Source organism: Zosterops lateralis, assembly GCF_965231275.1.
Source record: "Zosterops lateralis genome assembly, chromosome: 6".
Taxonomy (NCBI): Eukaryota; Metazoa; Chordata; class Aves; order Passeriformes; family Zosteropidae; genus Zosterops; species Zosterops lateralis.
The window spans coordinates 41,843,056-41,866,208 of NC_139761.1; the positions used below are offsets into that span (position 1 = coordinate 41,843,056).

The 23,153-nt window shown below is 37.8% G+C and overlaps 1 long non-coding RNA gene across 1 annotated transcript in view; it reads right to left on the reverse strand.

The window, feature by feature from the left end:
• Positions 1 to 3,977: 3,977 nt before the first annotated feature.
• The window catches only part of LOC310910422, a 41,403-nt gene continuing 22,227 nt past the window's right edge, over positions 3,978 to 23,153 (reverse strand). The window contains exons 2-3 of the long non-coding RNA XR_014590344.1: positions 11,286 to 11,392; positions 3,978 to 7,116 (exon numbers count right to left, since the gene is read on the reverse strand). This is a non-coding gene — a long non-coding RNA (uncharacterized lncRNA). The remainder of the gene's footprint in view (positions 7,117 to 11,285; positions 11,393 to 23,153) is intronic.

Consider the following 23,153-nt stretch of genomic DNA (forward strand, 5'->3'; position numbering starts at 1 on the left):
TTGCAACCATTTCTACCGGCTTTAAAAGAAACCAACAAAAGTGTAGCAGAGTAATTTTGGATATTCTGGTCTTATGTCAGGTTGTCCTTAACAAATGCCATTCCACTTTGACAAAAAATAGTATCTTACTTCCATTAGAAGGACTGCCTTGACAATACATATACTGTCACTATTTTGTCAGGCTTAATTGCTGATTTATTATCAGTGTGGTCAAGTGACCATGGTAATAGGATTTTTGCATAGCTTGAAGAAATTGTCTTCTATGTTCTCACTAAAGAGCTTCTGAGCACAGGTGCCAATACAACAGCTTTTGGCCTCCCTGCTGCACAGACTCTAATCCAGAATACTGGCGTCTTGAGAGAATACTAATATGCACAGTAAAATTGAATGTTACAGCAATACATAGAAACAACTGGCCTCTTCCTTCTTCCCCCTTCCACAGTGCATAAGTGAAGAGATCTGGAGTACTGGAACATCTATCTATAAAGGAAGTCCTTGACCAGAAATGTCAAGGACAGAAAAAGCCAGATTTTTTTTAATATTTAGCTTTGAAAAATCCTATCATTTCAGAGTAGAAGATTAGCAAGGATATAAGCCAATCGAGTTGATAAGATGCCTAGTGGATACCAGAGATAAACAGCTTTATTGTGTACTTATCTTGTAGAGCCTAAATTTTGTCCTTACTGTCTTCTCTTTCTGCATTTATCTTGGAGTTTCTTTACAGATGAAAAGTTTATTGAAAGCTCCACAAGGAGGCCGAATTCTATACCCTGCTGGGAACTTTTTTGACATATCATTGAAACATGAGGCTGTACAAAGATTAGAGACAGGAACTGAACGAAATCAATGACATTCAGTCCAAGAGGAGCCAGAGAATGGTGCAGTTTCTAATATCAGAAAGAGGAATGACTCTGAGTGCCACAAGCCTTTTTACTAGTGCTCCAGGACAGGTATTTGAGCTCTGAAAGAGTGCTGCTTATGAAATAATGGACTGTTACCTAAACCATCCTGCTACAGAGAGAAATAAAGTCAAGGGACAAAAAAGCTTGAGTTTTTATGCTTACCACCAAGGTTTTGAGACAGCTGAAAACACATAACTAGAGTTTGCATTCTGTCATACGACACAATCATTAAAAGTTGCTGCAGGTTAATTGGAATGCTAAGCCAGCATCTGGGGAAATCTAAAGGCAACAATTAATGTGTCCTAAAGTTGCTGAACATCAAAGAGAGAAAACTCTCTGGTAGTTGTTTGCTTATTTCTTTTTCACTCTCCTTTTCTTACAGCAGGGACAGCTACCTTAGGCATCCCAATGTATGACTGCCTGTTCTGAGATGGCTTTTATCATCATCCTTCAGAGCCCCACAAGGGCAGGGAACCATTTCTTGTGATGTACACTGGCGTTGTGAAATCCACCTTGAGGTGGCTCTGAGGGCTGAAGCAGAGCTAAAGAGACAAGAAAGGCTCATTTTCACCTGAGTTCCAGGAGTGGACAATTAGTTGAAACAGTTTTCCGTTGGTATTAACTTTAAAAGGCAAAATATGTTGAAACAAAGTATCTCAAATCTAATGTTCAGAGTCATCTTTAGTCTCAGTAGTCCTACCTGTCAAGCAAATGAGTATTATTTTCATCATTAATCAAATAGGTGAAACCAAAGTATACAGAGTATGCAGGGTTAGATTATGTGTTTTGAAGGGATCAGGGTTTGGGCTTACCATTGTGACTCATAACAACCCACATATCTTGTGTTGTTTGTGCTGTAGTAAAACGACAGCACCATGGTGACATTGACGCCGTGCTGACAATGCTATTCAAGTAGCGACGTGTCTTGCTTGTTTTCCCAGTGGATGCAAATTTTTTCCAGCTCCTGTCTCATGAAGACTTGGTCAGCAGCTACACTTCAGATCCAAGTTTAGTAGTGAAGTTCTTGCAGGGTATGCAGAAAAAGAGCCAATGTTGTGCTATTAATATTTATACTTTGGGTTTTCTATCTCTCACTATTTTTTCCCCGTCTGTTGAAGACCTGTCTTTTCACTACGCCAAGTGCAGCTCAGCTTCCCAGTTTGCAGTGCCTTCACACACCCTGGGGCCAGCACAGACAGTACTAACTGATGGTAAGCTGAACACAGTAACCACTTAAGGAGTTGAGATGCAGAGGCATCCTTTGTTCAATTAGGTATTTCCTCCTGCTGGAGCTCTGTTGAATTCCTGAACACTTATTTGCTTTCTCATTATTTGCTTAATTCAATTCCGTGGCCTGAAATTTTCTTTTCTGGGAAGAGAAAGCATTTCCTTACATGCCCCTGTGAGCTTCGGAGACTCTACCAATTTGTTTGCTGCTGGTAGATAGAAGCAGACAGCTTCACTCTTGTTCTTCCCAATTAAAATATGCAATGCTTTTTTATTCCTTTCACTGCTCTGTAGATATCTCTTCTAAGTCTATTGGTTCACATTTTTATTATTAAAAATGCTCTCAAGTTTTTCTTAAAATAAAGAAAAAAATCCAGCATGGAATTGTTTAGGTTGGAAAAGACCTTCAAGATCATCATAAGTTAATTGTTAACCCAGGACTGCCAACTCCACCACTAAATTATGTCCCTCAAGTGCCACACTTGCATGTCTTTTAAATACCTTCAGAAATGAGAACTCAGCCACTTCCCTGGGGAGCCTGGGACACTTGATAACTTTTCCAGTGAAGCATTTTTTTTTTTTTTGTAATATCCAGTCTAAACCTTCCCTGGTGCAATTTGAGGCAATTTCCTCTTCCCTGTCACTTGTTACTTGGGAGAAATACTGACTCCTATCTGGGTACAATTTCTTTTCAGGTTTCCACTGAGACTTCTTTCTTCAGGTGGAACAGCCCCAGCTCCCTTACAAACTCCTGATTAAAAATGTGCTCTAAATCCTTTACCAGCTTGTTGCTCCAACACCTCAGTTCCTCCTTGTTGGGTCAAAAACTAGACACAGTATTTGAGGTGTGGCCTCACCAGTGCCCTGGTCCTGCTGGCCACACTATTGCTGATACAAGTCATGATATATACTTTCAAGGTCCTGTGAATTCCATTTACTGGATGGCTGATTGGTTTTCCTGGAACAGAAGAGATTTTGGCAGGAGATAAAATGAGAATATTTATCACTTGTATTTATCACTTCTGAAATCCTAAATGATGTGTATATTTAAAGAAGCCATTAAACTCTCTTGAGACTGCAATATTATAATTTACCTCTGCAAATTTCAATTCTCAATATAAGGTTTCTATATTACTATCTAAAAATCAAGTAATTGTTAACCACAACTAATTGCTACAGGGAAAAATGCTTTTGTTCTACCACAACTTCTCTAATGCTCTGTTAACTTACGGGTTGGGGGAATATTTAGAATGAGAAGCTTGATCCATATTAGCTCTCCTAAAACCAAGTAATTCCTGGATAGATTTAAAAGCTTTGAGTTTTGTGTTATGCCTCCAAGACATTAAAAGCTCACTGCACCAAATGGAGTGTTCCAAATTTTCAAAACCAAGTCAAGTCAGCATTTTCCCCTCTAAATCTACAATTCCATGTACTTTATGAAAATCCACTTTCCGTCACAAAAGCCACTTTCCACTGAGGCTGAGATTCTTTAGTCAAGTATTTGGCAGTGTGTCCTTTCAAGAAAAGCAGGCAGAAAGGACACCAGGTAGTGTTTGGTTTCAAGAATGTCTAGGGAATCCATATTTGCTTCTTAGTTTTCTGAGCTAACTGGAGACCACATGGCCTCCAAGTATTCCTTGCAATCAAACTTCCTTATGTTTCAAAACTAGTCTGATGTTCCAGCTGTCAGTCTGCCATAAGTGTTCATGTAAACATCATAAGCATGCAATTAGAATACTGACATATCAAGATTTATTAAAATATGGGTATTGATCTAATACCGATACCCAACTACGACAGACAAAAGACTCTCTAATAGTTTTGTTAGAAAGTGTGTTTAATGTGACTCTGAGCAGTTGCATGAGATTCTAATATGCACTGCAAAGTTACAAGTGATTACAGAGTCTATTTACAAAAGTGTTGAATATCCAAAATACTAATACATATTCATAACATAAACACCTCCCATTCTCTGCTTCATATTTTAATTTGCTAAAAAGCTGTTAAGCATGTGTAGTTTGTTCTTTGAATTGGGTCAATGGTCTCTTTTATGGGGAGGGGTTGTACAAAGAGGAAGAAGGAAGAGTCTTCCTCATTCTGAACTTCCAATCTTTTCAGTGGATAACAAAACAAATGAATGTTAGTGGAACTCCAATTTCCTCCCTCTGTGACTGTTCAATGGGTTTCTGGATGTTAGAAGATTTACAGTTGTCTGTGTGTTCTTTAAACCTGTTTATCAGTTTCTCTGTTTCTCATTATAAACACAGCTAAACATAAAAACATAAAAAAATGACAAGCAAATATTTATTTAGATCCAGGATAACTATCCGAGATCCAGTTCCTTTCAACTAACCATTAATTCTTAATTATTTTTAGCAAAGCCTTTCTATCTACTTTAAATAATTCCAGCAGAGTCTATCTTTAGCTACAATCTTAACTTTTCTGAAATCCTTAATTCTTTAAAATTTCTGTCTCAATCATATGCAATTAGAATTCTGACAGAAAGTTCTTAGGGTGTTTTTCTGAGCTGAACATTGTACTTTGCAGTGTTAAAGGGTGGTAACCACTACTAAAAGGTATAGCTGCCCACTGCTGTTACCATACTCAAAACAAACAGGAGAACTACTTGCATCCTGCCTCTGATTGTAGCATTGTCCAAAATGTCTTGAAAGCACTGAGACTTTTGGTACTTGATAGGGACTGATAAATTTATGTGTTTAGAAGCAATGTGGTAGATCCCTTGGGCTCTTGGCATGAAAAATCAGTGGTTGTGAGCTCTCAGTAAGATCTTCTGTAGTAATTAACCATTTCTAACTTTATCCACCAATCACAGGCTCTGTGCTTAGTGGAATTAAGCATCTCAGCCCATTAGCTGATATCCCTGAGCAAGTCAAGATGCCAAAAGACTATTATGTTTAATCCTTAGTTCCCTATCATCTTTATCCTAGGATTATTGATCAGCAGGCAGATGAACTTTAGTTTGTGATTCTTTGGCATGATTCCAGCTACTGCAATATCTGAGATGATTTTCAAGGCATTTATACATTTTCAATAGGAGGCAAAATTCTCCAAACTATTCCAAATTGGCTGAAGAACAGGAGGAAGAAAATCCATGAATTATTCACAAGAGAACATATGCTCCCTCCCGTTTTTTTTGCACACGGCTTGTCAAACATCTTTTTCATACATTTGGAAGCTCTAAACCAAATATTGTTGAGGCAAATGTATGTACATCTAGATGTCTACAGGCAGGTGTAGTAAAGCAAAACCTCCAATTGGATGTCACAGACAGAATGTGGACATTATGTTTACATGCTTAGTAGTGATGTTTTTTAGAGGCTACTTATTCATGCACCTGGACCTGTGAGGGTGTACTGAGGGGGCTGTATGTAGGTATAAAGATTTCCATGTAAGGGTTTTGTGAGCACTGTGCTAATGATAGTTATTTCTGAACATTTAAGGTTTTTTCCATTTGCCATTCAATTTTGTGAGGGAGTAACATTATGGGGTTTCTTTTATCATCTGGGTAAGAGCTTTTGATGAGTGTTAAATAATCTAAAGTTTCTTAAGGTCTTAGGCTTAATATACAGTGCATTTCAAGTAATATTTAAAGATATACTGTAAAACACCAAAATCACAAATTTTTCTAGAGAACTGAAAGCCTCACTTCCTCTTGTGAAGAGGTTCCTGCTTTATTTTTTCCTGTTGTTGATGAATTTAGTCTCAGAAGATGTATCTTAAAATATGTCCACGTAACAGAATGCAGTACTATAGTCACCTGAGTTATCTGTGATAACTCAGTCAGCATGAAGCAAGCCACAGCATGAGACCATACAGAGAAACTGCCTTGCAGCCTTGAAGCAATACATATCCATGTCAACTAACTCTGTATCTTAGAAGGGAGTTTCTGAGGCCTCTAGTCAGAGTTCTCAAACCAGTTCAATTGGCACCAATATAGATCCTCTGTTTGATGCCCCGTTCATACTGTTGGACATTCCTACTAGGACCTTTCAGAATTTTATTTTTAATCCCTTGTTGTTGGGGGTTAAACCCATGAGGGTTGTTTAACCCCTATGGTCCTTCCACACCACTACAAACCCCCATGCTGCAAGTTGCATGTCTGTAAAACAGAAAAGGTAAAAATGCAATAGCACATCTTATGCATTTGTTACCTGTTTTTTCATCTATGAATTTACGTAAATAAATTTTAACAATGTTAGAAAACACACACACACAAAAGGCATTGTAACCATGTTCATCTGCAGCAAATTTCTTCACAGATGTGCAAGACGTATCATCATCTTTCAGCAAAACACTCAGATTTTTGTGCTTCTTTGCTGAAGATTTTGTTGTGTGTGCCAGTAATCACAATTATGCTGGTAATGACACTCTGTAAGTGACATCCTGGAGTTCTCAAAGCTTGCTAGCATAGCTGACAGCTATCATAGAACATATTAGCTTTCCCAAGGGGAATGTCAGTCAAATTCCCTTCTTGCACTTTACTATTCCACATTAGGTGTGTGCATGCACGTGTACATACAATTTCTGGGGACTGAAAAAACAGAGCCTTTCTGTTAGGTGCCCCAGAAGAATTTCAGTGTAGAATTCCAGCAGAAATGCCAAAACAAGTTCCATATTTCCTTCTCTCTGGTGACCACCTACTCCACCTGTTTATTGGTGTTTGCATCTGGCTTGGGGAAATGCGGGGACCTGGTTATCAGTCAGAACCACACATGCAGCAGCTGCCAGCTGGTTTGCTAAAACTTGGAGAGCTATTTCCAATACATTGGTAAGCATTTATTATGATGAAAGTGCTGACATAATTGTAACATAAAGCAAGTTAAAAGTGTCAATTTACATCAAGGACATGAGTCAAATGCTTTTGGAAAAAAAAAAAGAACAAAAAATTCTTTGTGATGCTTTGTTCTTCCCAGCCTGTATTAAACAGAAGCGGTGAGTGGTCCTTGGGAAAAGCAGATTTCAGATTCTGTTGCAGAGCAAAAACATCCTGTAATCTTTGCAATTTTATAGAGTTTTCAAAGTAAATATTAGAATAAAAAGTCATTAATTTTCATGTTTCTGTGGATCACTATAGATAAAAGGTAATTACTAACCTTGTTCTACAAAGGAGTTGGCAGAAATAATAATGTATTTTTTGCAAGAAAGATTGTTTGTATGAAGAATTGTTACGTAGCAACCTGCTTCTGCTTGAAAATAATTACCATCTTATTAAAGTGTGAATAATTTCTATATTAAGTTAATAACCCAATGCCAGGAAAACTTTCCAGAATTGTTCCATTTTTGTGTACGGAATTAGGTTTTTTTATTTTTATTATTCACTTTATCTGCATCTTAGATGAATGTTAATGTTTATGATCATCCCTTTCACTAGCAACTGAAGAGAACAGATATGTATTGCTACATTTTTATAGAACACCTCCCACATAAAGATTTTATGGATGTTCATTTATTTACTCTTAGAACTGTGCAAATCCAGAAACCAATGGTTAAAAGAAATCTATGTGGAGTTTAGGTGGCTGTTCATGTTGGAGGCAGAGGAACATTGGCAACTGGAAGGAAATTCAGGCAAATTCCAAAAAATTCACTTAAAGATATCTCTCAGATTAAATACAAAAAAAGGTAGAGACTTCCAAGTTCTAGAAATGGTAAAGGTGGCTTCTAAAAGAAGTAGCTTCCTAAAAATAATATACAAGACAATTTATTTAAATTGACAATATTTTCTTAGTCTTCTGATTCAGTTTTTTATATCTTGCATGAAACCAGTTAGAATTTTACTTCCCATCATCCTGAATGACTTAGTGAATTGGAGAAACAAAAGCATGTTAACTGAAAAGAGAAGAAAGACCAAGATTTACCAACGAAGGCCACCTGCTGTCATGATGCAGTATGTTTAATGGGTGTTCTAATGTTCAGTGCTCCAGTGAATGCTCCTAGCTCCCTTTTATTATGCTTTATCCTTATCTACATTGGTAGATTGGTGTGAATTCCACCTGTGTTTTCAAACAGATCCTACTTATTTCAGTTTAAGCACTACAAGTGTGATGATGGTGAAAGTAAAATCTATGTGAGAAAATGCAACACTCCTGTGTTACTCCTGGAGGAGTGTGCAGCATTCCTGAACTCAAAATAACATTCAGCTTTGGAACAGAGCAGGCAGTTTCATAAGATCAAAACTGTACTAGGATGCATAAGCTATATATGCTTACCTTGGACATGTGATGAGAATCACTCCAAGAAAAAAGTTAAGCAGAGGTATCAGGCCTACATCAAAGAATCTGTGAAGGAATTTTCCCTGTCTGACCATTTGGGAGCACTCTGGCAGTCACACTCCCACCACCAGACACATTCACTGCTGGGACTCAAGCTCCTTTGCAGCAGGTGGCTCCAAGTGACATGACAGGAGCCCCACTTGATTCCCTCCCTGCACACCCCACACTCACAGTCAGACAAGATTTCCTTACCAGCTTGACTTTAGGGTTCCCATAATAGAGTCTCAGACATCACATTATGTAAAGCATTTTATTCACAGAGTAGTAACACAGAAACAGCTTGAGCTGATGCGTCTGAGGAGTGGCCTCAAACAAAGCAATCCCTGGGATTGTACACCCTCTTGCAATGTGTTACAGTCTTAGCACACTGAAGTCTACCTGCCTTAAATGTATTCCTTAACAAATCTTATCATTTAGGTTGGAAAATACCTTTAAAATAATGAACTGCAACCATTAGCCCAACACTGTCAAGTTCACCACTAATCCATGTCTCTAAATGCCTCATCTGCAAGTCTTTTAAATATCCCCAGGAATGGTGACTCAACTGCTTCTCTGGGCAGCCTGTACCAATACTTGACAAGCCTTTCCTTGAAGATGTTTCTCCTACTATCCAATCTAAACTTCCCCTGGTGCACATCGAGGCCATTTTTCTCTTGTCCTATAATTTTTTTCTACCTGGAAGAAGAGACCAACCCCCAACTCACCACAACATCCTTTCAGGCAGTTGTAGAGTGATAAGATCTCCCCTCAGCCTCCTTTTCCCCGGTCTAAACATCCCCAGCTTCAGCTGCTTCTCCTAATTCTTGTGCTCCAGACCCTTCTCCAGCTCCACTGCCCTACTCTGGACAATACCTCAATGGCCTTCTTGTCATGAGAGGCCCAAAACTGGACACAGCATTTGAGGTGCAGCCTCACCAGTGGTGAGTACAGCAGGACAGTCACTGCTCTGGTCCTGCTGACCATATTATTGTTGATCCAGGCCAGGATGCCATTGGCCTTGTTGGCCACCTGGCCACACACTGGCTCATGTTCAGCTGACTGTGCACCAGCACCCCCAGGCCCTTTTTCACTGGGCAGTTTTCCAGCCACTCTTCCCCAGTCTGTAGCACTGCATGGGGCTGTTGTGACTCAGGTGCAAGACCCAGGATTTCACCTTGTTGAACCTGACACAGTTGGCTTCAGCCCAACAATCCAGCCTGTCCAGATCCCTCTGCAGAGCCTTCCCTGCCCTCCAGCAGATCAACACTCCTGCCCTATCTGTGAACTGACTGAGGGTGCAGACAGTCCTCTTGTCCAGGTAATTGATAATGATATTAAACAGGGCTGTCCCCAGTACTGAGCCCCAGGGATCACCATTGTGACTGTCAGCCAGCTGGATTTAATACCAGTCACTAACGCTGCCTACGGGCTTCTTTTATCTCTGTGAGGGGACGTGACTTTATCATGCTTGGTCCTGCCCAGGTCTCATCAGCCACTGTCACATGAGCTGCCAGCTCCTGGCAGTTTCCTCAGGAGAGCTTTAACAACACTGAAATAGCTTACAAATTCATCTTGAGTTTTGTCAAGCTCTTCATGTCACTTTTACAGAAACCTACATAAAGAGATTTTATCCATTTTAATTAAGGAATAACAGGAACTAATTTAGTGAAGGATCAAATCTATAATTAAAGAGTACAAAATAGTTTTTCACATTCTTAGTTTGACAGGATTCTCTGGGAAAGGGAGATTTTATGCCATATGAAGAAAAATAATCTGAATTGACAGAAGATTTTATACATCTGGTTTTGTAATTCTAGATTAAAGTCTAAGTTGCAATTCATGAAGTTTTGTCTCAAGTTGTAAGATGCTTGTAAGATTTGGTCACAACTGCAACACTGATCAGAAATAATAATTTAGTTTATTAAATATTTCAGAAGCCAGCTTAATGTCAATCAGCACATCCAGGTGGAAATGGGTTTGCCTTCCTAAACAAGGAGCTTAAAGTGGTAATCAGCCAGCCACCTTCAGATTATATATGTTTTTCTATGTTTATTATTCAGCAATGATAGATAGACAGCTGGTATGAGCAAAACAGTTCTGAACTTAGTTAAAATCTAACCAGTCAGATGGAACAACACATGCTAAAATGACATACCTTAGGTTTATCACTCAAGGGATAAAAGCTGTGAGAAGACAAAATTCCATTCCACAGAAGTCATACTTGAACACATGTGAAAGTGAAATAATTTCACTGTAATTTTCTGTAATTAAAAAAAAAAATAATTCTCTGCTCCTCACAAAAATAATTTCAGACCCTTTGCACCATCATATGACATAATACATTATCAAAGTATTTAAAGTAAGTGATTTCAAAATACAGCACAAACTGTTGTGTTTTGATGTTTAATTGAATGTTACATGAGCTATAAAAGCTTTTGAGCTGTAGGAAAGATGCAGGAGACAAACACTTCTCATTTAACACAGTGTTAACACAATGTGAATTGTGGCTTCCCCCAGATAATCCTACATGCTGCCTCTTTAACTGTGATTTTCAAAATACTAAACGGGTACCATGAAGTAAGATTTTCTCTTCTATATTTATTATATTAGTTCCTAGCACCTGTATTCATCCTTGATATTTTTATTACCATCAGCTGAACCCACAAGTTCAGCAAGTTTATCCAAAAATAAATTTTTACTAGAATGAACTGGGAATGAGATGGCATGGAAACGATACACGTATTAGTGGGGGTTTTGTTTGGTTGTTTGGTTGTGGGGTTTTTTTTGGTGGAGACAAGCAACCTCTATATTCTAGTTTAAAATAATTTCTAATCTAAGGGCTATAACAGAAAGCTTTTCAATCTTATGGTTATACTTATACTATTACCTTTAAGCTGCAGGAGTCTTCCACTGCACATGTCAGCCCCACTGAAGTATTTCCTGTGCATATAAAGTCGACTAAAAAAAGCCTTTGTGGGGATTATGTAACCAACACTGTCAAAAGTAAGGAAGAACCATTTATGAATGAGCATATTTTCATAAGCACAACCATATATAAAACATTTACCTTACAAAGTATTTATATTACAAAGCATTTACATTAAAAGCATTTACATTATATCATATGCCTAAAAAATTGAATTAATTTTCAAACCTTTACATTCCTGGGTAAATTTATCCATCCAAGCAATCGCCCTCTGAATTTTAAGGTGGGACAAGGTTTCTTTAAAAATGTTTTTATTCTGCTTGAACAAAACTACAAATGTCAACTGCACACAAAATCTCAGCTTTGTTTCAGAAGTCATTAGTGCCTAAAAACAAACATACAAACTGATACACAACAGTAAACATTTATTTCTAGGGAAAGAAAGGGAGAGCAGGTTGCAGATGTAATCCCACTGCCATTAGCATTGGCTCTCTGAAAGGGTCTGGGCAGTTTCTCAGCCTGATATCAGGCTAGAGACAGGTAGCGACTCGCTTCTTTTCAGATCATTTCAGTTACCTGACTTACAAAACATTGACCAAATAGTTGATGCTAAGGAATCCTGCTTCTTTTGCTTACAAAAGCTAATCCAAAACCAAGTTGAAGGGTTTTAACTCACATAGAAGAAAGTAAAGTAGAATTAAGTGTGCCTATTCTCTGCTTTATCTTTCTCCAGTAGCTAGGGTGTGTTTTTTTTGTTTTGTTTTGTTTTGTTTTGTGGGGTTTTTTGTCACTTTTAGAAAAACGCAGATTCTGATATTTTTATCTTTTTGGATTTGCACTGTATACTCAGCTCTTTCCCAGCTGATTTCACATCTGCTCACTTGAAATGTTCTGTATGGTAATACAGCCGGTTACCTGTGTATTCACCATGACTTTTCAGTGCAGTGTATATCAACTGGCTTTTTCTCTCCAGTCTGCAAAAAGTAGTCTTTTGAGATAGTGTTTGAAATTAACCTCTGTGTGTGGTTTTTGTTTTTTATTTTTTGATTGACCACTTGTGTGTTTGATTATATCATTATGTAGCAGGGTTAACAGCTTCCTAATAATTGGATGTTGTGCTTTACCATTTAATACATTATTATTCTTTGATATCACTTACTATTTGTCAGGTAATTAACTTTTAATTATACTGTTTAAAGCAAAAGGCCTTCTTGTTTTTTCACTATTTTGCCTGCTCTATTAACTCAATAGAAAATTTTTAAATGCCTTTGTCTAATACTTAATACATTGTTTTCTGCTTGAAGACATGAAAATCTAGATGGCAGAACATTTCCATGTAATTTCAAAGGAAGTAAAGGCCTGGAGTTAATTAAAAAAAGGGCCTTATGCCATACTCCTTGTGTAAATGGAAATTTCCAGGCACATGAGCAGAAATTTCACTAAAGATATAAACAGATAAAATAATTTCAGAAAACTGAACAATCCAGTCTGAATCAGTTACAAGGTAGACAATTTTTACTTATGTCTGGCAAGAAGCTGGTAGTTGAAAGATACGCAATAATTTATAAGTCCAATGTTGACAAATGCTTACAGGTCAAAACAAGTAAAACTTGTCTCTTTTTTTCTGAAACCTGATGATGATAGCAAAAAATCCCATTACAGACCTGTCAGTCATAATAAGATGCACTATGCTGAAGTGATGTAAAAACACAAATAAAAACATTCAGTAATAGCTAAAGAAAATGAAAGTGCCTTCTGCCCACATAGAAGCCCTTTCTGTCTCACCGATGTCTTCGCTAATGAAAACAGATTTAAGAGGTGGGATATTTATTATGGAAGAAAGTTAAAGAAAAGGAGTTGTCAGTTTGATGGAAGATGTTATTCGTGAAACAAAAACAGAACATGATATAAATTGCAAGACTAACTCAGGAAGTGCCAGTCCTGCATGGGTAATATGTATATTGCATATGCATAATAGGTATATTTCTTCTAGCTGATGTAAACAACTTGTTATCATTCTGGACTAAAAGATAGCAAAAGATTGAATGAGAGAAATGACTATATGGAATATGTCTTGTACAATACTTACCAAATACAACTTGCTGGGAGTGAAAAATTAAATTGTTCCGTATGGCTTAACGATATAATCTTCGAATAAAAAGATTGTTTACCATGTGAGAAGTACTGTGGTGTTTATCCCAGCTTTACCTCAGAAGGACAAGTTATTCAGTCATTTGTTGGCATCTTTGAACCTTAGTTATCTCTTTGATGTGTGAAAGCTGGGTCAGCCTGGTCCTAAGACTTGACTTTTGTGGTCACTAGTAGTGCTTAGATGGATTTCCAGACTTCTTCAAAAAAATGCATGATTATAAGAAAAGAGACAACTAATTGTTTTAGAACCAATTTCTAGTTCATATGCAAATCTGATGTACTGATTTTTCACTTGTTTTCAAGTTTATAGAGAACCTGCACCCTTATTAAAAATCTGAAACCTTGATGAATAAATCCAGGGATTTTTATCACAGGACTACTCTCTATGTATGCTCTAGATCTAATGGTTTATCCAAATCAATCTTATAGTCCTTGCCATTGTGAAAGAACTATTTACAGAGAACAAAGAAGAGGAACTATTTGTTAACAGAAGTCAGTTTAGAATGGATTTGAACCTAGCTGGGGGCAGTTTTCACGTATTAATTAAAAAACTTACAACAGAGCAGTGATATAAACGTGCATCTCTGAACTAGTTTTCCTGTAAATCAATCACAAGAAATATAAGTAGAATTGAAATTTTTTACTGCAATCATAAAAATTTAATATGTAATTTTCCAGGTACTTTCAATTATATACCACCCCCCCAGCAAACAATATAAACTTGCTTTCTTCTAAAATAAACAGTAAAAGACAGCTAAATTAACACAAAATTGTTAGTGTAAATTGTTACCCCTGCCCTTAGAGGGGCAACACGTAGCGACGTGGGTGTGGACCCTCACAGAGGACAGCAGGCAGCAGCCGGGTCAAACATGGAAGGCTCTTTTATTATCTGACTTCAATAACTTATATACATTTTGTACAGAGGGCCCAGATTGGCCCAAGGAGGTAACAACCTCCTGACTCCATTGGTCAATATGACCATCAGTCAAATTGTCTCTCAGAGAGCAACTATGCAAAACATACTGATAAATTCTAAGAATACGATATTGTTTACATGAAGCAGTGTGAGAATCAGGCTGCAAAAGTTCAAACACTCGAAAGCAAGAAAGTCAAGGGCGACGGTAAATAGCTAGAAATAAACTTCAGTGAGACATATTTGCAACTTGGTACTTAAGGTTTAGTTTTATGGTGGGGCACCAGGACCTCGGGAATGCCCGTGAGGCCTCGGGCTGGAGGAGCAGCACAGGCTCAGCATCTGTGGAGCTCCTGACAAACACCTCCTGTCTGTGTGTCTCTGTGTGTGTGTGTGTGTCTGTCTGTCTGTGCTTGTGTGTGTGTGTGTGTGTGTCTGTCTGTCTGTCTGTCTGTCTGCTCCCACAGGCTGCTCTGCCCAACCAACTCCTGGCGAGTTTTGTCACGGACAGCCTTGGAAACTGCTGTTACTGCCTGAATGCCATAACAGCTTTGTGCTGGCACCTGCAAAGAAAGTGCCCAAACCGTGGCCAAGAGGAAACATTGTCACAGGTACCTTGCTCTGACTCTTTATGTCTGTGTGCAGACACGTGTGCAAATGCCATGGCAAACATGGGAGAAATGCTGCTCTCTTAGGTGTTTAAGTACTTTAGCTATCTATGTAAGTTGGGCCTGAAAAGAAGTTTAATTTACGTTATAATCTAAGTGATATGCTGGTAAGTCTTGTTCCTTTGCTAAATTGTTAAGCTTAAGATATAAGTTTAAGTACTGTTAAGTTTGAGTGCTCTCAAGCTTTAGGTCATGTTCCTTTTTAATCCTTGCCTTTCCTATCGTTTTGTCACACACACACACACACACACACACAGTTCTTGGTTAATTTTGGCACACACACACACATACAGATAGTTCTCAGCATATTTCAGTTTGGATTGGTTGACTGGATTTTGTTTGTAGCAGGTTTTTTTCCTTGATGTGCCTTAATCCTAGTAAGCAGTAGAGTGAACATTTCCAATGAAATTTGTTGTGCTGTTTATATTACACCCAGCTTTTAGTGATTCCTTCCCTGGCGATTTTCTTTGAGTGATCAAGTGACCTCAAACACTCATTAGTAACAGTTTTATATATCATATAATTGCCATGTTTCAAAAGCCAATAAAATCTTTACTGTAAAGAAAAAAATCCATTTTTAAAATGCACACATTCTGTGCGTGCATCATTATTTTAATTACAACCACTCTTTCAGTAATTGTGCTAAACCAACACCATGAAATACAGTTACACCAAATGAAGGGTGGTGAGGTTACATCCCCACTACTTCTCAAAGTCACTAGAAACTTCAAGTATTCAACAAATACTTGAGTATAACAGGAATGCCACTACATGACAGAAAGTTTTGTTCAGATAAATTCTGTTGTTTATTTTGAGAAACAAAACCCCATACTACTTTCCATATACCCCATATTATTACTTTCCAAAGTAATTATTTATTACATCAAAACTAACATTAATTTGATAAATTCACTAGGAATCTGGAGAACTCAGGGTATTATCCACAGCCTTTAAAAATCAGAATAGTCAGATGTTAAGTTTCAGCTTTAAAATAAGGAGGTAAGTCTTCTGTTCACTTTGCACTTTGCATCAACTGAATTAACTGCAATTAACTGAAAATTTTAAGACCTGCTTCTATTTTCTACTTATATATTTAGTATTGATTAACTCTGGCATAGAGCCTTAGCAGGTGTCATTAAAATTCCTTTTCATACAGGAAGTGAAGAGGACATCAGTATAAATCTCATTACACTGTCAATTTACAGATTTATTTTTGTGTGTGTGTGCCTTTAAAAGGAAAAAAAAAAAAACCTGTTTTTAGTATTTATGATTGACCCAGCAATTTCAACAAGTCATATGAGCAGATGGCTATTAGAAAATTAAAGACACCAAAGCTAAAATCTTATCTGAATATAGAAAAAAAAAGTGGTGTTTTTTTTTTTTTTTTTTTTTTTTTTTTTTTTTTTTTTTTTTATGCTTACCAGAAGTCAGCTCCAGGGTCTGTTGTCACCCTGATTTTTCGGCCTTCTGATTGTTTTCATTTCTACTGGAGTTTTCTCACAAATTGTAAGATAAACAAAGACTGATGTTTTGTAAGCAGCATTCTTTCTAGGGGGAAGGACAAATTGATGGACTTCTGAGTTGACCACTGGGGTCAGAGGCATGTTCCTCTCGTCCTCCAATCCTTGACCAAATCCCAAAAACTATATAAGTTGAAATTCCCAAAATAAAGTCCTTCTTTTCTCACTCTCAACCTGACGGGTGAGTGTCATTCTTTTGTGTCCTGATTGTGACAGTTTGTGAGCTGAGTGTCAGTTACAGCCAAGCAAGCACAAACAGTGCGCTAAGTATGGAGATACAAATCTGGATGGTCAGAAGGAATGACAAAAAGAATTTACTAAAATACTTAAAATATTTTCCTACTGAGTTCTGAGCATAATAAAATTAGCTGTACTTCTAATTTTTACTTATTTTTAAATGAACAGAGGCATGACAAACATGTTTGACTTAAGCCTTCTCCCGGCACTAGGGATTCATACAATCACACACCTTCCCTCTGAACAGCCGTGTGCGGAAGAATTTGGACCCTACTTTGAATTTGGATTGTGTTAGGTGTCTGAGGCAACCCTACCTGGAATTAAGGCAGAGAGAGTACAAGCATGCCTCTGACCAGTCTGCCATGAGCTGAAGTGAGAGGAGGGGACCTCTTGGCATGACATAACCAGTCAGAGGTGGGCAGCAGACCCCTCTGCAGTAAGTCACCCCTCTGGTACTTCCCCTATGCAAAGCTCCCTGTGGTCAGGCAGGTATGAAGGGACGAGGGGCTGGATACCTAGTAACCAAAATAACACCTAGATAAACAAGAGAATTTTTAAAGAAAATAAGTACCAAAATTTTATAGGATAGGGCTAGGAAGTTTGCTGAAGAAAGAAGAGCAGATGGATGGATCATGGGTAAATCACATGGGAAAAGAAATAGATGATCTGATAAACATTTCATGTAATGAATGACTAGCAGGAAAGGGTTGCTACATATATAGATTTTTATTCTAAAATATCCCTTTGAGTCGGCTTGTGTTCTGAGTTATACTTGCCCATACTTGAAAACCTTTGCTGCTGGATATTAAAGATAAATAAGTAACTTGAGACAAAGTTTTAAGCTTTTTCTCTTCTGCACTTTATTTTTTCTGGGTTTGTTTGGTTTTTTTTGATTAGATGAATGCTTGCCACAAAAATTAAATACCACCAACAATAAAAAAATGCCTGTGATATTCATGAGTTTTAATTTAATGAACAGTAGGAACATAGCAGCTAAATTCCATTACAGTACTACTAGAAGGCAAAGCTGTGTCCATTCCCCATGGAACAAGTAACTTTGACCTGCCAAGTATCCATTAAAACCGGACTCAACTTTGGATGCAGGTTTTGTGTAGTAAAAGCAAATGCTATGTGAAGTGTTGGTGGGTCTGGTTTGAATTTTGTGAAATGTGCAATTTCCTTAGAATGAAATGAATGTCAGTGAGGGATAAGTGCACAAGGTACTTTGAATTGATGAATATGCCAACTTTAAATCAAAATGGAAAGTTGAAGTCTGGATTGTGCTGTCACCTTAATGTTTTTCAGTAGATGAGATAAGAGCATAAGCCTCACGTCTCAGGTTATGACTCTTTTTGGGAAACCTGAATCCTGCTTTTGTAGGTAGGATATGTCAGTTTTAATAGCTATTCTGTTTGCTGAAGTTCAAAATTCTCAGCTCACCTTTTCATTTTAAATATATGAACTTGCTCATTTTAAAAAGAGAATCTGTAAAGAAAACAGCATCTTGGCAATGAAAAGTATTTCTATCTTTCAAGCACCAAAAGTTCTCATTTTTGTTCTGTCTGACAATTTGACACGAATAGGATGGAGATGCTACATAAGGTAATACAAAAACTGATGAATTGTCTCCTGCCTCCGGGTACAAATCAATCATCATCACTAAATATTATAGATCAATTCATTTCAGGCACACATACTGCATGTTATCAATGGGTTCTCCTTTAAAAAGATTTTATGATCTGTGTTTATATTGCAAAAGAGGATGCTTTACACTGGTCGAGCTCCATCAATGATACCTTGGTGGATGAGAATTATTGCTCTCTTTGATAAATCAACATCAGGTCAGCATTAATTTAAAATAAGGACTACGTTATATAGGATTGACTTTTTCCAGAAATGCACCTGAGGGGCAGGGCCCTGAGCATGTCCACATTCTCCTGGGGGCCTGGCAGCAGGGCCCAGGCCAGCACAGCCCAAAGCTGCTCCCCTCCTGCCAGAGGTGTTTGGGTGAGGCTTGGGAGCACCACTGTGGTGAGGCCTGGGACAGAGCTGAGCCCCATCCCAGGGGAGCTCACCTAGGATGAGGGTCTAATGCTGAAGACCACTGAAGATCCCATTCCCACTGCCTCATAGATGGGCCACTGCCTGGTCCCAGACTCCTGGTCTGGACCCCAAATACACCTGAGATTTTCATCATCTTTAAAGATTAAGGCCCAAAGGGCTGCTCCCAAAATATATGAGGATTCTTACTTGGCAGGTGAAAGAAATTAAGAACGAGCCCTTGTTCTCTGTATTGGATATGTATTTTGATGATAAGCTTAAAAGTCTCTAGATTCTCAAAATGCCTATGTTTATTGAAGCATGTAGGTACATTACAAAAAGGGCTTTAAATCATTCACTTCAGACTCCTGATGTCTATCTGTATATATGGTATGCATCAAGTTTCTTCACTTTGTCATGTCAGTTTTAAACCCAGTACAGAAATGAAAGTGGTGTAAAGGAATACTTTAGGATCTCAGAATTGTTCTGAAAAGAAACTCAACAAAAACTACTAGTTTTTCTTTTTTGTGCTGGAACTGGTCAGGTCTAGGCTGACCCATCAACTGCAATGGCTATGAATCCCATGGATGTATCTGCATATCCCAGATCAGCTATTAAGAGAGGACTTGATCTCTGGCCATGAACTGTGGCTGAATATTCCCAAGATCAGAAATGTAAAGGGACTCTTAGATCAGGAGCTGTGCCTTGAATTTGATCCCAGGCAATGGGAAGGGAGCAGTGGCTATCAGAAACCATTCTACAGTTACAGCTTGATGCAGCACTGTAAGCCATTATAGAAGTACAAGTATTAATTTTAGGTGTATCCCAGACAACTCAAAATTAAGTTTGTCATGATTTGTAAAAGGAGAAGTGAAAACTAGGATCTGAACTAGCTGGAGTTTAAAAAGCAGATATATCCCAGGAGGTCTTTCCCCTATGAGTGCTGGGTTGATTTCTGATTCCAAAAATGCCCTGTGTTTTCTCACTGACAGTCTGTCTGTGCTGGCTTAGATATTACTGTCTTACGTATGCACAGAAGCCAAGCACTGCAATATTACAAATTCAGAGATGGTTTACCCACACTGCCATCTACAGAATGTTACACAGATCAGCAAATTATGAGACATGTTATGTTTAACAGATTCTCCTTTTTTTTTTTTTTTTTTTTTTTTTTTTTTTTTTTTTTTTGTTGTTGTTAAGTGCATACAGGTAGCTCATGTATTTGCTTTTTTACATGGATTTACAATGGTAAGCTGCAATGCTGTACTGTGAACACCTTTCCACTGTTAGCAGTCCTGCAGCTCATTTCATCTTATTAATGTCTGTTTTGTGGCTGGTGTACATTTTACTGCGACTGTCTCAGTCTTGTGGGACATCCTGTGATAGTGTGCTACCTTAACAAACAGTGTGTAAGGCCTAATGCCCAGCACTGCAGCTCAGTGCACAATGCCAGGGTTCACAGGAGCTCATTCATTGCCTGTCCCGTGAGTTATTCTGTGAAGATCCCAAGGAATCTCACTTTAGCTTAATACAGTGCTGACATATGTGACCAGTGTGAGCAGATGGGAAACTCTAGTGTATAGCTAAGTGCCTTTTAGTGTTTGCCCAGTAGTCACAGCTCTGCTGCTGCTCTATTCATGACCCAGGCAACATTTAGAGTAGAAGAAAAACTTTCAAGCTGTTTCATTGAAAGTGCTGCACTAGGGAGGAATAGCAAAGCATGCAATCTCATCAGCAAGACTTGGCAGTTATATGGGAGATAAAAGAGGCTGAGAAGTATTGTGTTTTTTCAAGAATTCTCTAAATATACTGTAAAAATACACCACTTATCATTCTTAATGATTCTCTGCTGCCACTTACAGTGATTGGAGCTCCATTTGCAGTTTTTTTCATTTGAAAGCATTTCAGTCTTGGAACAAATTGAGTATATCACAGAGAGTTCACATTTCAAAGTGCTGAACAGAAACTTCCCTGCTTTGGATGGTTTTTGTAATTCACTTCTGCCAAGATTTTTTCCCAGGCACATAATACACTGTATTGCTGGTATACAAAACTTTGACTTGGGTAAATAAACGAGCCACAGGAGGAACTGTTATATTCTCCTGTTTGAATGATTCATGCACATACAGCAGTAGGAAATTCCATACTATACAGAGTCTTACAGAAGTAGCCTGTGTTGCTGGCACAACAATGGGATGGGATGCCTAGCATTGAAAGATAATGAGATTTCCTGTGAGCTGAATATGTATAGTAAGCCCTTGGGATTCAGTCTAAGCATGAAAAATAGACAGCAGATTATGAGAAGAAAGAGAGATAAAGATAAACTTTTAAGATCATTCTTCAAAAAAGTGCTTAATTTTTAAGCATTTACAATAGATCCTCCAGAGAACAGACATTGTTTTTCATATTCAGGAAGTACTCCCTCAATCTTGAGCCATCACTCTGCCCTGATCTTTTCAAAGGCTGACGGATTTCTTTCTGCCCTTCAAGAATAAATAAAAGTAATGAAAACAAAATCTTCCCTGACTTCATTCCTGCTTTTTGACACCTTTCCAGCAGTCATCTCTGGAAGCATATGTCAGTCTCTCATTTTAGAAATGAGAGAGGTTTTCCTCATGATGACATTCATATTTTGTCTTGCAAAGAATGGCAACCTTCAAAGATTCAAACAAACCAGCTTCTTACAGGTATTGATGAGAAAAGCCACCACAGTCAACAGAGAGCCTGACACTGACTTCAGAGGAACCTTGTGTGGACCAAGGCCAGGAATTGATCTGCTGTGAATGGGTGAGAGTGGCTGTGAAACAGGAACTTGTCTGAAAAGTCAATCAAAATTAAATTACATTATTTTTAATTTAACGTGAAATAATTAAACATTTTTTTTCTGTTCCCTGTTTCTCCTCTCTCTCTAAAAGCAGTGCAGGAGAATACTTTGAGAATTCTTTTCACGCTTTGTGCAGCTGAAGTGCCTGTGCCTCCCTCCTGCTTTTTGCATCACAGGCATGTTTGTACCTACATCCAACAGGACTGTGGAAAGACCTGTGGGCTAAACTGCTTACAGATGAGAGCAGCATCCTCTATAAATTTAATCTGACTATTCTCTAGTTAGATACTCTTTTGCCAGCTGAAGATTAAGGAATGGAAATGAATATTGTATTTATCTAAATACTAATTAACAATAAAAGGATCTTTCAACTGGAAAACTGTTAAGAAAAATCTATATTTCTATACATTTTTAAAAATATTTTAAAGCAACTTTTTAGAAACTTATGTTTTGGCCAATCCACAGAGTCACAGAATATTATGAGTTGGAAGGGACCCTCAAGGATCCTTGTGTCCAACAGTCCCACTCTTAAGTTTGGTAATTTTAAATCAGCATGGAAGTGAAACATGAAACACTTTATCAACTGTACTGAATCAAAATCCAACTCTTGAGCCTTTCCAGGAGGATTTATTGCTGATACACACACACACACACACACACACACACACACACACACATATATATATATATATACACACATATATATATATTTGTTTGGTTGTAGGTTTGTTTTGTTTTTTAGTTTGGTTTTTTTTAATCAAAATATCTATATTTTGCAAACAGCAGAGGAATAATAATATTAGCATGCTCCTAGAAAGCTATATGGCAAAGTTCAGATCTCCTGTAAAAGCAGTGAAGCCCTGAAATCAGATGAATGATAAAAATGGGAACAGACAGGTTTTGAAGTTTATTTAAAAATCTCTTGTACATGTTGTTTCCCTGTGTTACTTGACTTGGAGAATGATAATGACAATGTTGCTGGAAAGTTTTAGGGTATTTTTAATGATTACTAGTAGTAATGTCTACAGATGATAATCCTCTTATAAGCAAAAGAAATTAGTCATGCAGTGACAAAAGAAGGAGCAGGCAAGAGACTGAAATGATTTGCCTTTGGATCCATGTATAACTGAATTACAGACTCATTCATTCTCTAATTTCTGTGTTAAGTTATGCTGGATCACCATGTTTGCCAGACAGGGGTCTTTTTTTCATGCTGTGGGCAGAGATTGTTTCTGGTTTGGGCAATGAATGTTTCCTATGTAGTTCTCCTAATAAATGCACATTCTTCTAATAAATGCACATTCAGTAACCAATTCAGCTGTTTATTCTGAAGAATATTAGCTATTTATTTGAATAAGCAGTTCTTTCTGGAAGATATTTATAACTTCCTGGAGTCCAACCACTTGCTTCCCTTCTAAGAAACTTAAAAAAACCCACCCAACAAACCCAGAAATCTCTTATGGAAAATTAGGAAAC